General features: G+C 39.1%; 1 protein-coding gene across 1 annotated transcript in view; it reads right to left on the bottom strand.

Moving 5' to 3' along the window:
* BANK1 (B cell scaffold protein with ankyrin repeats 1) overlaps positions 1–14,254 on the bottom strand; it is a 2,047,355-nt gene that overhangs the window by 1,316,694 nt on the left and 716,407 nt on the right. The window lies entirely within an intron of this gene.

Consider the following 14,254-nt stretch of genomic DNA (forward strand, 5'->3'; position numbering starts at 1 on the left):
GGGAGCCATTTGAAGATCCTTCTCAGCATCTTCAATTTGGAAGCAGGATACAGTGATCGCATTGACTTGTGCTGTCTTGTCCAGTTTGTTTTGATAATTATTCTGAGGTTCCTGCTGTAGGTTCTGGGTGTAGATCTGAGCTGAGCCAGCCATCATTTGGAGTCCCACAGTGAGGTGTTCGTGCTGAAGAGTACTACTTCTGTCTTGTCGAAGTTGAACATGAGACAGTTAGCTTTCATCCCGTTAGTGGCATCTGTCATGCAAGCAGTGAACTTGTTTATTGTGTTGGGAATCTTGTCCATTATGGAAAATTTGAGTTGCATGTCATTAATGAAGTACACAAATACAAAGCCACAAAAATCTTCCACATCAGGCATGTATGTCCTGAGCACATCTACTATGGTCCTCATTACGCTGGTCTGTCTATCTCTTTCAACTTCACATAACAGCATCAGCAAGCTTTTAATCTCAGTAAACTGAGTATGTTCCTTACTCTATATGAGGGCAGCCGACTGTCCTACAGATGTACCAGTCCATTCTCTTGGCTGGTCATTGGGCTTCTGCCTAAAGTCAAAGATGTACATGAATTCTTCACACACAGGGTTATCTTATAGTCACCAAAATGGTGATTAAGGCAAGTACAAGAGCTCCATATAACTAGGAACAATCCTGGCAATTTGGGGGAAACCTTTCAGGTTTGTAAGCATGGACCACAAGGGATAGATTATCGTCTATGGAACATACTATAAGCATCTCAATATGCCCTTTTGAATGATGAGGACAATATTTTACAATACCAGAGGGTAATATTTATTTCTCTCAGCCAGTCCTTAACCCAAAGATGAACTATCACTGTGCAGTTTTTCTTTTCTGCAGATGGGCAGCCTGCCCATCTATTTTGTGTAGGTGATACAAAAAGCCATATCCTTGGACACAATCTTTGTAAATATATTGCTTCTTTGGATGACCACACAAAGGTCTCTATTGACATTTGTGCGCTAAGAGAGACACAATACACTCTCACTTCAATGGCCTTGGCATGAAGGGAGGAGAAAGGTTAGCAGTGAAGGGATTATCAGGGTTATGAGATTGGTGATATCCATATTTCTGGCATCTTGTCCCTCATGTGTTCCACAATATGCTGCTCATTCTATAGAGAAGGTGAGTGCTCTTTCCCATTGAAGAGTACATAAATTACATAAAAGGGTCTCAGTACCATAAGGCAACCTTAATGTATTGCAGACATACCCTTTATTAATTAGTTATAACCGACCCTTAGTGGTGCCATGGTATGGACATCAGGATGGTATTTAGACATGGGAAAATACAGTACATCTTTTGAAAATCTCATCCTCAGCAGATTTGACTCCTCTCTTGGTGTGAACCCTGTTCAATAATGATCTAAATCACATGCAAGGGAGCTCAAAAATGAATTATCCTGTGCAGGGAAACATTCCACATCAGTACAAAGTATTGAAATGAGGAAAAAGGCAGCATGGTGGTACTGCACAAATGGCATTCCTCACAGCCACTGGTACCATTCCTACTCCTTTGGTGTAGTATACTAATATATCTGCAGGCCATTTATTTTATTTATTGTTTAATACTTTCATCAAGAGTTCAGAGAAAAACAAACTGAAGTGAGTTTGGGGTAAGTAATACTTGCTTACAGACAAATCTTTGGCAATCTGGAAGAATGTAATTGAGAAGCGAATCTATTGATAGAAACTACAACCAACAATCATGGGCTGTGTTCCTTATAGAAGATTAAAGGATACCCACTGAGGACAAAAGAGCAGAAGAAGGGAGATAAAACATTTAAATACATTTGAGGGGACGTAAGTAGGAAGCAGAAAAAAACTCACAGATGATAAGAGAAAAGGCAATTGGTGGGAATGTCGACAATACAGGCAGAAATATTGAAAAACATATTGTGATGCAAAAGTACGGTGGTATAGAATATAATTGTCAAGGATATTGATTTTTTGGTATTAAGACTAAAATGCAGTTCATAATTTTAAGTGATTTATTTATTTTATTGTAAGGTTATTAGTGATTTGTAGTGTAGTAGCGGTTTCTTGGATTTGTATGGCATAGAGTTGGAAGTTATACGCATTATACATATTTTTTTATTTATTGTTGATTTATTTTAATTGGTAATTCATCTTTGAATTTATTATTAATTATGCATTTTTAAGTGTTATATGTCACATTTAAATTAAAATTTGAATTTAGTTGTAACCTTAGTTATGGTAAGCCATATTTTAGTAGCGTGTTGTTGGGATTGTAAGGATACAGGGTGGCAAGGTAATTCATCTATAATAAATTAAAATATGTTCATAGTTATTACTTGTTAATTTATTATCAAATGTATTTTTAACTATGCATATGATTATTACTATGTATTTAACATGTCATAGTAGTGGTTTGTTGGCTTTGTAGGGGTGTATGGTGAGAATGTTATTAATGTCTACAAAATATAAATTATTGTTATTTAGTTTTAAATGGTTAATTAATTATTGTATGAATTGCTAATTATGTAAATAAAGTTATACTGATTTATTTAGGACATATTTTAGCTGTAGGTTGCTGGGTTTGCAGGAGATTATGGTGAGTAAGTGAATTAAATCAAATGTTTCTTTTAATTCAATGTTACCTCTGGTATACATATTTTTATTTGATTATTACATACATATATTACCTAATTTATTAATGATTGTGTAACTGTGGTCATGTTCTATTTATTTTTGTATGCATGTTGGTTTTTCCATGCTATTAAACTTTTTTTTTTATACTGTGCTATTTGTTTATGTGAGTAGACTGGTAACAAAATAAAAATATACGCTTTTTTAGATTAATGCATATATTTATGCAATTTATTAATTGGAAATTAATTATGTATACTGTTTGTATGGGTATTATTTAAACTATATATATATATATATATATATATATATATATATATATATATATATATTTGTTATGTATTGGTGTTTGTGAGATTTGTTTCTGAAATGATATTTGTTATTTAAAATTATTTATTTTGTATTTATTATTTTAGATAAATATATGTGATGATTTATTGTTGAGTTGTTTTTTATAGTTAGTGACGTTGATATTATTATTATATATAATTTTCTTTTATTCCTTTTTAAGTTAAATGCTATTTTTTTAAAATAAATAAATGTATTTATTTTTGTGTACTCTATTTTAATTTTTAACCCCTCCGAAATCCAACACTTTCCCTATGGTTACACTGACTGGAGTGGAAATAAATAGTAAATCTAACCCCTCAAAAGTTCAACACTTCCCTACTGTTACTTTGAATGGAGTGGGAATGGTAAATTTAACCCCTCCGACGTCCAACACTTTCCCTACTGTTGCACTGACTGGAATAGGAATAGTAAATGCAATCTCTCCAAAGTTCAACACTTTCTCTACTGTTGCTAAGAATAGAGTGGGAATAGTACAGTTCCCCCCTCCAAAAGTGAATACTTTCCCTCCTGTTACTTAGATTGGAGTAGGAATAGTAAATGTATCCCCTCTGAAGTCCAATGTTTTCCCTACTCTTGCTTAGACTGGAGAAGGAATAATAATTTTAACTCCTCCGAAGTCCAACACTTTACCTACTGTAGCACTGAAAGGAGTAGGAATGGTAGATCTAAATCCTACAAAGTCCAACACTAAATAGAAACACAAAAAATTAAAATATAAACAATTTAAAATATATATATATTATTAATCTAGAACTTACTGAAATATAAAGAATTAAAATCCCCAAAACACATTTACTATGAATGCAATAAACATTAATAAAAATGTACAAATTACAAACAAATAATATAAATATATAAAACAACCAAGTAATACTGTAAAATCTATTTGTGCACTGTTAGGGAAACTATTGCATTCTGAGAATATAAAATTCTGTATTTCCGTTCCGGTTTATGCAATAGTAGGGAAAGTGTTGGACTTAAAAGGGGTTAGATTTACTATTCCTATTCCTGACAGCACAATAGTAGGGGAAGTGCTGGACCATGACACAATATTTGTCAACTATATTGTTTACCAAGATATTGTGTCATTCGACCTGAAAGGGAGAAGGCGCAGAAGACTTATTCAGATAAGCATGGCGGTAGAGCCCTGATTGCAAAGCTCAAGGATTTGTAACTCCGAGGACTATATTATGGCTACATTTCAAGCGCAATTGTGCAAATGCAATCACAGAGAGAACTTCTTCCTAAAATGGCTTCTCTGCCTACCTAAGTGCTCCCACTCTTTTTCCCCTAAATATGGGCCTGGGTCAAGACTTTACAATGTTCAAAAATATTGTCATATCCATAGTTATTGGGTGAGTCTATGGGTCACTCCACTCTTAGGAGACACCTGTGGAACTGCTTTAATTGATTTCTTAGTAGAGCGAGAAGCCACCCAGGGATAAGATAGAAGGAGAATGGGAATTAAGCCAAGAATTGTGAAGGTTGTGATTGGAAAGAGAGGAATGCATCAGAAATTAACAAACAACAACGTGCTAAAAGAACAAATAAGGTTGAGAAGAAAGAGATCATCTTTGTGAAACCAGTAAAGAGGCAGAAAAAAATACAAATTGTGTCATGTTTCGTGCGATGAGCTTGGGTGGGAATAATATTTGCCTGTTAAAAACAATCCTGGTTGAGTGTGCTGAATGACAACTTAAATGACACCCTGATTGAACAAGACAAATGGGTGTGTGGGTAGTGAGACTGTAAGTGACCTAAGAATCAACAGGGCATTAATAGTTTCTAGCAATAAATGGATAAAATGAATATGATGAGCGTGGGATAGACTGATCTAAAGAATCTGCATAAAGGGGAAAAAGAAATACCTCAGAAGAAAGTGACAGTGTGAATTTGATTGCACCAAATATGAAAGTGTAGGCTACTAGAAGAGAACAAAAAATCATTAGTAATACTTCTGAAATAGAGAAGAGGAAAAGAAGTAACAGACATAACTATACAGTGACATATGGAAACAAGGGCAAGTAGAGTGAAGGGAAGTGAATAATTAGAAAAATGCGGTTTGATAAATGAAGTAAGAGGAAATATATATATATATATATATACATATATATATATATATATATATATATATATATATATATATATATATACACATACAGACACCAATAGGAGTTCAGTACTTAAGCAGTAGATATATATTTGATTGGTAGGGATTCGTTTTTTCAAGGCACTTTCCACTTGGTAGGAATGTTAACAGAGTGATAATGTGCGGATCCTAAAATAAAGGTGAATGAGACGACAGTATAACAAAAACCAACTCTACATAACAAGGAGTGAAAGGGAACATGTTGTTCAGAATTCAGACAATTTACAGAAAGTTAGAGAAAGGGAGAACATGTGAGCAGATGGAAGCATCAGAATCGATTGTAGATAAGTTGGGAAAAGTAGTTACATCCCATGGCTGTTAAGTTGAAGTGGGAAATGGTTTGGTGAGAGTGAGAAAAAGAGGTAGACACAAAGGAGATACTAGAAAAAGATTACTAGGAGTGGGAAGAAAGGGAAAGAAAGGCAGAGAATATAAATATAAGGAGACAGATATGGTCAAGAGTGAGCATTGGGGCAAATATAAAATACAGAGCCCTTCGGTATCTCTGAGAGGGATGAGGATGAGACCATGTCAAAAGATTAAGGGCTGCAATATGAGGCTGGCGATCTTCAGACCGCCAGCCTCACGGTGATGGTTGGACCACCACAGTCCAGGTGGTCTGAACGTCACATTATGACCCTGGTGGTCAGACCACCTCAAGATCGTCATCTCCACCAGGAACCTGTTTCCCGGTGGTTAGATGGCACTCTGAGTTGTGGTCAGCAATGGTGGTGCTGAACTTAGCGCCACCGAGCTGCTTAAAACTCAGCTTTCTGCCAGCCTTTCCATGGCAGAAACTGCCATGGAAAGGCTGACGGAAAGCCAGTGAAGAGGGCAACAGGGGGACCCCTGCACTGCCCATGGCATAGGGAGTACAGTGGCCGCCCTGTTCAGCACTGTCGGAATGCTCACTGTGTGCTTTGCAGACAGGGGGCATTCCGAAGGTGCTGGTGTGCTACAGTATTGGACTCGGCTAACTTAAGGGAGCCGAGTCCAATATCCTATCACTGGTCCCACTGGTCAGCCCAGCAGGGACGTCTTAACACAAAGTTTCTGCTGGTCAGCTAGGCGGGAACATTGTAATACGACGGGGAGGGGGTTGCAGCTAGCATTACGGCAGCATCCGCCCCATAGCATTGGTGTTCCTGCAGTGGGACAGCCAATGTCATAATGAGGCCCTAAGACAGTATGGGGGTCACGGATTTCACCACCAGCAGGCTGTCGGTGAAATCCTGGGGATGATGACTGTGGCGGAAGCACCGCGGTCGCACCGCCGGGACCGGTGGTTTCCCACCACTTTAGTCCCAGCGGGAGTAATCCTCCAGCTGCCCAGGGGATTACGAGTCCCCCTCCTGCCATCCTTTTCATGGCAGTTTGCACCGCCATGAAAAGGCTGGCGGAAAGGGGAGTCACTGGGCCCCTGGGAATTTTGAAACACAAACGGTAAGAAAACAACACTTAGGGGCATATTTATCATTTTCATTGTTTTGCCTTGCTCTTATGCCCCCATGCGTGGCGTGATGGGACGCAACACACTGATACAAAGTCAGATTTTTCCAGCCACGCAAGGCCATCTTGTGTGGCCCTGGGTTGCTTGATAAATGTTATCTAACCAAGGCATACACAATCGCTGCCTTCTGTTGCTCTGCTCCAGGGAGGCATTCTATGCGTGGGGCATGGGTGTTCCCACATTCTGCAGCACACCTAGAAAGAAGAAAATGTTTCTGAGGATTGCTTTGTGCAAAACTGTGCCCCTTTCTGCACAGGAAACAAAACTGCCTCCAACGCAGACATCGTTACACCATTGATGAAGGGTGCTTGCATTGGCGCAAGGCAGAACATTATGCTGCCAGACCAAGGAAAGAAAAGGAATGTATCATATCATATTAAATGTGGTGCATTCTTGCCCTTTCCCTCTCACGCAGTGCAGCACAGCAAGGTAGCTTGCTGTGTGAAATAATGATAAACCTGCCCCTTGGTTATTAAAAATTGAGGGCATATTTATCATAGTGTTATGTCACCCTTATGCCATGCAAGGGGGCGCAAGGGTGATGCAGCACTAAAGTAAGACTTATCAAACCTTGTAAGGCCACATTGAGTGGCCCTGAATGGCTTGATAAATCTGGAGTAACTCAAGGCAGCGCAAACCACTGTCTTGGGTTTCTCTGCTCTGGGGAGGCAGTCCAACACATCCATCCATGGATTTTGGTGCATTTCCAGATTTACCATTAGTGGTAGACCCGGGAAGACCTCAAAATTATACGCCTTCCCTGGGGAGGTGTACCAGGGAGAAATATTTGTATTTCTCCTTGTTGTTTACTCTTTCTATGTATGAGGCATTCTGCAGCACACATAGAAAGAGGATAAGGCCTCTAAGATTTGTTTTTATGCAGGAAGGTACCCCTTTCTGCACAAAGACAATCCTGCATACAATGCAGGCACCCTTACACCATGACACAAGGGTGTCTGCATTGACACTGGGCATCCAAGAGTGCACCAGCAGAAGGAAAGGACAGAAATGCACTGTATAATATTACATATGGCACATTCCTGCCCTTTCCCTTTAACACAGTGTAACAAGTTGGCTTGCTGCATTGAAACTGTGTGAAAGATTGATAAATATGCCACTTAGTGATATGGTAGACACAGTCACATTTTTAGCACAGTGCGCATTGCATATTATTCTTTCATCAATCCAGTCACATGGGATGGCATTTCAGGAGTGTTTACTACTTAATGAGAATGGGACAGGCTTAGTGCTCAGGGAGTAATGGTTTTGAGTGACAGGGAACATAGTAAGAAGGCAGACAAAATAGGCTCTGGATGTGTCGTGTTGTACCAATGAGGCTGCTGGATTTGGGTGGCAGCAATTCCTGAATTGTGGGGAACTGAGTCAAATCCCACACCATGTGACAACTGTCGGCCTAGTCCGTTTCCGGCCAGCTAGCAGCACCTCATCTCTACCAAATAGAAGGGATGAAATGAGGTAATCTTGCAAATGACATTGTGACTTTTCAGGGAAAACGTGGTAGATCAAATCTCATCCTTTTCTCTCAGTTGCATTAGTCTCACACATGCAGAGACAAACAGAGGCAGGAAATGGTTCAATAAGATTTATTGAATGAGCTGCACCTTAGATAAAATAACATGGAATGCAATAATTAGAATGATGAATTATACTAGAAGCAAAAGTGTGACAAGAAAAGTGGAACAGAGGAAAAGTCCCACCATACTGTCACTATGCACAATACATGTATTTCCTACCTAAGCTATGTTAGAGCACAGCAGGATAAGCCCTACTCGGCCCTTCAGGATTCCCCCCGGGAAGACATCATCCCCCATACCTGAGAAAGACAGTAGTGGAGAAGCCTGTTATCTATAGAAACCCCATCCCCATGTGGGCCAGAGAACCGCTGGTCTCATTGAGCAGCTGTACAGTAAATGTTTTCATTAAAAAAATCTGATGCTCTGAGAAAGTGTCCCCACTTAAAAATACGTATGTTTCTGTGAATGTTAGAGATGCAGTGTACCACTTGTGCTGACAATCCTATCTTGCTGCAGCCTTGAGGAAAGCACAGAGTGAAAGAATGTCATGCTAAGAAATATCATGCCTTCCTAGGCGAAAGGACAACGAGATAAGAGAAATAAAACACCAACACCAATGTGTCTGATTCTAAAAGAATACAATTAAATAAAATGATACATTACTAGATAGGCTAAAGTGCATAAGGAGCAGGCCTAATTTCTAAAATAACGTGCCCACAGACATCACTAAAATAGTCCTACAACAGATGCTGCGGCAGGTGGTTTAAGTGTAACCGTCATGTTCTGGTTGATCACTTTAAATACAATTGTCAGTGGTTTACAGACTGCATGTTTTTTAGTTGTTAGACACCCTGCTTGTTTTGACACAGACTGCTTGTTTTTTAGTTTTTAGACACCCTGTGATACATTGGATTGGTGGGAGTGTGCTTGGGTTAATTGAGTAAGGTTTTGATGGAAAAATCGAGAACCTTGTCCAGAGTGGGCAATGAAGATTTAGGAAAATCCTCAAGTAAACTGTAGTATTATTCTACTTTAGTGAGTACTAATGAACTGATTAATGATTTGGCAGTGTGTAACAGGATATATGGACATATATTCATTATTTTTCATGGCATGTTGCTGTGGCAGATGCAGTGATAAATGCCTACACATGCATAGATGGGTTGGAGTGAGCCCTGATATTTCAGGCTGTGGAAAAAGCCAAAATGTTTTATGGAAGATTAATATAATGAGATTATTTGTCTATCTCTGTCTGTTAATACGATATAAGAAGCCATAGGAGTAGATAATGTCCCTGAGATAGATGGTGTAAAGTGAAAATAGCAATTGGCCTAGGACTGACCCTTGAGGAACCCCAATGACTAGAGGGGTTTGTGGCAAGAGAGCAGAATGACACCTAAGAGGAGAAATCAGAGAAAAGCAGAGCCTTTGCTACCAATTTTATGGAGAGAAATATTGTATGGTGATCTAAACTGCCAAATTGCACTGACACATCAAGAGATTTGTATACATTGTTTTTCCTGCCAAAGCTGAGGTGTTTCTGCATGGAAAATTGCACCCCCTGTCTGTGAGTATTTCCACACTTTCCATGGAAACCTGGTCCTGACATATGCATATGTAAATCAGAATTAGGGACAATTTAGGCCTTTGGATTGGACTCCAAGATAATAAAATGGAGTCAAGACCATATAAGAAAATGGGGAAATAAAAGTAAGATACAGGACACAAAACTGCAGAAAGTTGTAAAGAAAGAGAGGAGGTACAATTAGAAAAACAGTGGGATAGCTTCAAAAGAATCATGTACCACCATCACAACACCAGTGTGAAGAAATGTGTGACGTAATAGGAGCAGGAGCAGTATAGCCAGATATTTCTGTTAAGAAAAAAAACGAAGAATGTAAAAAATGATTAAATGTACATGAGGGTAGACCTATAATAGACACAGTGAGTGTTCTAGAGAGCGAAACAAGGCACACAGACAGAAAACATCATGCTAATGGATGAAGATGGACGACATAGATCTTGCATCCATCAATCTTGTGGTCTGCCGAAACAAGCACCTTTTGTTCTAACTTGGGAATTCAATCAATTCCAATAGATTACCAATGATGCTAATATGCAATTTCTTTTTATGATTTATTTGCTCAGAAAAATCATTACAAAAAAGGCAGCAAAGTAAGCAAGCAAGGAGATCACACAACTCACATCAGAGATGAAAATGAAGGATTTAAACATCATGGCCGGCCTTTCCAGGCTACCACTAAAGCGGGCTTCCACTTTCCTGAAAACTAGCTATCTTTGCTCCCAATATTTTCCTGAGAGAACTATATGAACATATTAAACAATCTAATTGTCTGAATACATACCTGGATGCTTATCTGCCTTGGGGTAAGAACAGCAGATGCAGAATAACTGACATGATTTTTAAAAACCGTTAAAAGTGCAGCCAAATGTATCATTAGTCCCCTATACCCACCAATGAATGGTCATGTAACACATGCACTTAATACTGTTGGCACCAACATGGTAAATTACATTTATTTCCATAGATAATCCAACGCTCACAAGGATAGTGACCAGCAACGACATAACTAGGATTCATCCAGGTACTCATTCTCAGTAACTGGTGTGCGATAATTTACAGAAAACAACGAAGTGCAGATGACCCTGTAAGAGTGAAGGAACATGGACCACTGTAGGGATGCACATATTTCCTACAGCATGCCCTAGGTCAACTAAGCACATGACCTTCATATTCTGTTAGCTTGAATCAACATCAGGAAATAAAAGAAACCATATGTCTGCTTTCAGAAATCATGACTGGAATAACATCAAGTCAAGTATGCAAAATACTGATGAATGTAAAGCTTGAATTAATCTCAGCCAATTGTAATTACTCCAATCCATCCTTATTTTGAACACCCTGCCTCCTAAGTTTAGACACATCTATTTACCCCAGTTATGGGCTCTACTGCTGCATACAGTTTGGTTTCAGTTACACAGAGTCCACAGGATACACATCTGGGCATTCCTGTTACACTTAGGGCAACAAACTGAAGTACATAAAATAGGGATGAATGAAATGCTTGAATTAATCTCAGCCACTGGTAATTACTCAGGCCGTATCCCAGCCCATGATTATTTTGCACACCATGCCACCTCCGTTTGGACCCAGCTATATGCAAGTCAGTATTGCCCCTGCCCTGATTGGAACAGTCCAGCCCGAACTACTTAGCCAGGTCCTCCCTGAACCAGAACACAAGCAGCCACGAACCGGTTGAGCCCTAGTTATGAACTTATCAGCCAAGTACAGCAAGGTTCCAGTGGCACAGTGTGGCATACTCATCCTACTTACGACTTGGCAATGTGGGCTGGACCAATCGTATTGGAGCAGGGTCAAGACTGATTTGGGTGTAGCTGGGTCTAAATTGAAGTGTCATGGTGTGCAAAGTAAAGATGAATTGGGATGTCGCTGAGTGACTACCAGTGGCTGAGAATAATGCAAGCTTTTCTTTCATTACTTTTTATATACATTTAGTGTGTTGCCCTAAGTGGGATGGGTATGCCTAAACTTGGGTCTTGTGTCACTGTAACCCAGTTATACCTGGGTAATGAGCTCTTAACAAGGATGAAACGTGTGCTGAGTTACTTGAGTTCTGGTTAGGAGAGGACCTGACTTGCTAGCTTGGGCTTGCCTGTTTCCACTGGAGCAGGATCAAGACTGATTTGCATATAGCTGGGTCCAAACTGAGGTGGTATAGTGTGCAAAATAATGACAGATTGGGATACGGCTGAGTAATTACAAGATTAATTCAAAAATGTCATCCATCATTTGTTGTCTCCTTTAGTATGGGACTAACAACAAGGTGACATAGAAAGAACTAACCTGTCTGGTAGTTTAACTGAGGGATTCTGAAACTGAAGCTGAAGCTATGGATGCCAAAAGACTGAAAAGGGTGGCATTTGCTAGCAAATTGCTATCTCGTAAACAAGCAGCATAAAATAACACTCAAAGTAACACCTAAATAAGTATGTAAACACATCCTAATAAAATAGGTCAGATTTTTTAACAACATCTTTTGTTTTGTATTTTGTGGCTTTTTCACACAAATTATTTGGTTTTAAATTATACTTGACAAATACTATACTACATTTAAATACCTATTGTGATGATGCTTTAATTCGGCATTCGATCATCAGGCAGAATATGTCGCTTTGAGTAACACTTCTGCGTTCAAAAAATAGTCCAGAGTAGCTGCTGTTATTGATAACAATGCACCTCATTCACTGCAACGAAAGTACTCCCTAAGAGGTGTGATATACACCCAAAGGCCACAACAATGATTGTGAGACAGAGATAGTTATTTGGTCTGATCTAAGCTGTGAATGACAGTGTCTTAGTGAAATGGCTTAAAGGGAAGAGGAGGACTGGTGTACATCAATAAGTGTATGAAGGGGGATGAACCAAAGCCAATTCTCTGTGTTCTTTTGAACACAAACAACGTTACCAACCCCAGACCTAAAAATGGAAACAAACAAAAAATATTTGAACGTCAAGACAGTGTGGGGCAGGACAATGGCAGGTACCGAGGTACTATTGATAAATGATGGGCTTAGCATTAAAGTAGTAGTGGATATGATAGCCAAGGCGTCCTATTACCAAAAACAATTGGAGGCCAGATTTATGGAGGCCTGGTGCCGTTCTAATGGCACATTAGCGTCATTTTATTGACACTAATTTGGAGTTGGAAGGGGAAAAACACAACGCCATAGTTACAAAGTGGTGCAATGCTTGCAGTTCACCACTTTGTAACCCCTTGCACCACATTATGCCTGTGCCAGGCATATTGTATGCAAGGGGGCGTTCTGGCGCTGGGGGGGCCATAAAAATGGCACAAAGGAATCCATAAGATTCCTTTGTGCCATTTGTATCTGCATTTTTTAACGCCTGCTAAGTGCAGGCGTTAACAAGAGGCTCCTGCTTGATAAAATGGGCCTTTGGGTGCTTTGCAGGTTTAGCATCACAATTTATGGCTCTATTACTGCAAAGCGCCAGACTAGCGTAAAAAGTTATGATGCTAATCACCCTAACTACAGCCATGGTGCACTGTGTTTCAAGTACGCGCTACCATGGTGTTGTTAGGGGACGCTAATGGGGGCAAGAAAAGTGGCACTGCACTAGTTGCAGCGCCACTTTTCATAAATATGCTCCTGAGTACCTTGTTGCACCTACTTCTAAGTTTGCATAGTAAAAATCATGGAATGTAATACAAAAATTAATTCTCTCTTGGTTTATGCTGACCATAAGAGGTTGTATTTTGTTTGCACTTGTGTGATGGTGACACTGCATGATTCTATTTTGCGTGCCTACTAACCAGCTGAACAACAAAGGGCTGACTGTGAAGCTTTCTGTATCTTGTATGCACATGAGCCTCAGGCATAGACCAGGGAATGCTACAATTGTAATAGATTATCTTGTGTAAATTAGTTCTCCTTTTAACTTGCTTGTGTAGAATGTTTGAACCACGGAAAACTAAACACGATTATGGTGAGGAAAAAAACACATTTTCACATGGAAAATAATTTCCTTAAGAATGTTTCCCTTTTCCCATTCTGTATAAAAGGTAGTGTTTATCCCCATTTCCATATTTTAAACGCTTTGTAAAGCTTTATCATCGAGGTATATAACTGTTAAACTTCCTGAGATTGGAAATATTGCTAATACCGATGGATACCTCCAAATTTAAGACATTTTCAGTGTTCACCAAATTTGGAGCACTCTCTTGGAATACCCACAATATCTCTCCTCTATATCACTTAATACATCATCATTTAAACTTCAGCATGTACTGATTTTGGAAATGAAGGTTAGGATTGTGTTTAGAGAGTTACAACTTTTACACATTGAAAACGTGGAAACGTTTGACGTGATGACTCCATGCAAATGTCGTGAAGCTGGACTCCATATAATATTCATGCATTTATTAACCTGGGTAAACTGAAAAACTGAGAAGATCCACAGAAAACCTTCACCTTGGTAAAATGTCTACCCTACTAGAAAATA

The sequence above is a fragment of the Pleurodeles waltl genome, chromosome 1_1 (assembly GCF_031143425.1).
Source record: "Pleurodeles waltl isolate 20211129_DDA chromosome 1_1, aPleWal1.hap1.20221129, whole genome shotgun sequence".
Lineage (NCBI taxonomy): Eukaryota > Metazoa > Chordata > Amphibia > Caudata > Salamandridae > Pleurodeles > Pleurodeles waltl.